The sequence below is a fragment of the Elephantulus edwardii genome, unplaced genomic scaffold (genome assembly GCF_000299155.1).
Source record: "Elephantulus edwardii isolate Elephantulus edwardi_28Jun2011 unplaced genomic scaffold, EleEdw1.0 scaffold00031, whole genome shotgun sequence".
Lineage (NCBI taxonomy): Eukaryota > Metazoa > Chordata > Mammalia > Macroscelidea > Macroscelididae > Elephantulus > Elephantulus edwardii.
The window spans coordinates 11,782,702-11,785,558 of NW_006399781.1; positions in this window are offsets into that span (position 1 = coordinate 11,782,702).

Below are 2,857 nucleotides of genomic sequence, written 5' to 3' on the forward strand. Positions count from 1 at the left end.
CTTGACTCCTGTTTCTTGTTGGTTTAGCTACATTCTGTCTTTCATGTCTTTTTTAGTTGTTGTTTTGGTTTTTTTACTGCCCTGTTTGCCTCTGGGGCGTGTGAGTTCTTTGGAATGTATTCTGCCATCAAGCAAGATGGATGCACAAGCCTGCAAAAAAATGACAAAGACATAGCCCCCCGTGCTGAGTCACACACACAACCTCCTCTCGACGGCAGTTTGAAGACCCTCAGTACATTTGAGATTGGGGGAGTCGAATCAGTTGTCTATAGATCTTTACACAAAAATCTAATTGTCCTTGGGAAAAAATACATTTCTTGAATGTGGGACTAATAAAATCTGATATGAAAAATTTACTATTTAAAGAACACTTTTCATAAACATTTCTATTTTTTAAAAGATTATATCACTACGTGTCCTTATGTAAACCAACCTATATAATGTTAGTATAGGACTTCTGTATATTTAGGATTCATTATGTATGCAGCTGCTAAATTGCTTTTAATTGAGCATTTCTTGGAAGAGAGCAGCATCTCCTTTACACGTCCTAGCCCAGGAAGGCTTTTGATTATCATTTCCCCAAGATGTTTGCAAGGGTCAGTCCTGACATGAAGGGCGAGAGTTAATTATTAATCTTAGCTAGAAAACCCCCAGAGGTGTAATGTTCTTCCCGCAAAATAGAATGAATAGAATGTTAATGGGGCTTCTGTCTCAAGTCTATGGCCTAGACCGCCCTGACTTAATGAGTTAGAATGCTTTTTTCACCATTGGACTATGAGCTCCAGTTAGCTTCTGAAGCTCATTGTAATTGGACAAATTTTGTATCAAAGTACTATAGATTTTTTAATCAATTGGAGAGAGTAGGGGGATGGTGATAGGATTCTAAAACCAGGCTCCACAGCTCAAACTTTTTACAGTATTGTATACCAGCTGTCCCTCCAGAAGTTAGTTGTGTCAGAAGTGCAGTTATTCACCCTAGCTAGCTAGCTCCCTGCCAAGTAGAATATCCTTCTGTCCAGGAATGGTACAGGAGATGTAACTAGGCTTGTTATGCGGTTATCAAGTCAGCTCTGACTCAGTGGCTGTGTGAAAGAAGGAAACTGCTGGCCCCTGCACTGCCCTCTCCGTCTTCCAAGCTCGGGCCCATGGTGACAGTCACTGGGGTGATCCATTTCCTTAAGGGCCTTCCTCTCCCCCGACCTTCCAAACACGACGTCCTCCTTCAGAGACTGGCCCCTCACGATAATAGGCCCAAAGACGTTTCACCATCCTTGCTTCGAAGAATGGAAGCTTGGGAGACTGTAATTGGGAGACAATATGTAAGCTCTCTCAAAGCCAAATTGTTGTCAAAGAATTAAAAACGTGTTCTTGTATGAAAAATATTTACTAAGTACTTGTTATGGGCTATGTAAGGAAGGGGGTGGAATATATGTATATATACTCTCAATAACAGGGAGCTCTGGTGTCCTAGTGGTAAGGAGCTGCACTGCCAACCCAAAGGCATGTGGTTCAAATCCACCAGCTGTTCTGTGGGAGAAAGATGGGCAGGCCTCTCTGGTGTGACAGCCTCTGAAAATCCATCGGAGAGTCAGCAATAAATTGGTTTCATCTCGACAGCACAAAACTACATGAATATACAGCTTACAAGTCGTGAGACCAGCATTCGAAGCCAAGCAGTTTGCTTTACATCATAACTTCTTAAGTAGAGAAAATAAACACTAGAAGAGGGATGCGAAGTTTGATGGCAGGAGGGTGGCATCATCACAATGGTGGGGAAATGTATTTAGTTCCAGAAGGGAAATATCAACCCAGTGAGGTATGTCATGGAGAGCTTGCTTGGCCTAGAATCAATATTTGTGTTAGGAAAGTCAGTTCACCTCTCTGAACCTGTTTTCTCCCTTGCAAAATGGTAATAATCACAGATGATATTTTGTGTTTGAGCTTTTATATGTTTTTAGTATCTGTATTTGTGTCTTGTTTCCCGATCACCAGCTGCATTCACTATTGATCAGCTAGGTTGCCAGTCAGAGTCCCCAGTGCTCGACAGGTCTCAAATCTAATCCTTCTTGAATCCAATATGATTCAATCTGATTTATGGTGATGACAGAGGTTCAACTCCACCTGGAAGCATGTGTGAACATTGATTAATATTTAAATCATAATAGTTTAGATCTATTTTGTTAAAGAAAATATTTAAATTAGTAAACAAAGAATATTAAAACAAAAAAATTCCTAGTGATTTACTTTCGAAAAGCCAACCATTGAAAACACTATTAGCAGTGCAATTACTGTAACACACGGAGTCACAATGAGATAGGTCTGAGTGCCTCAGAAATCATGAGTTTTGGAAAAAGGAAAAATAATAGAGAAATGTAAAAAACAACTTTAAAAACTGTTTGGGTGTCATAAATATAAGTGGAAGGAGAATTTTAATCTGTTCTACGTCAAAAGATAAACTGTGACTAGGTCTAGTAATGCCATCAGCCCTGAACACAACGACATAAACAAGGACTCTGGGAGAGAGGCAGAAAAGAATAGTGTTGTTACTGTTCGCTGTGAAAGAATTACATAAAATTTACAGTCTTTCAGTTACTTTATATGAAAATTCATGATGGATGAAGAGTTGGACAAGTCAGACTGTGCTCAATGACTTTATGTCAAAGAGCCCAGAACCACCCATTTCCATGAAAATATTTGTTAGTGATGGCATTTTAAGCACAATTATTCCAGTGCAAAAGTTGACACAATCACTTTCCCTGTAGTGGGTCCAGGGGAGAATCCACTCTTCACTTTGACTTGTGGCTGCATCATTCCAATCAAACCATGTCTATGGTGGCCTTACCTTTTGTTCTGTAGT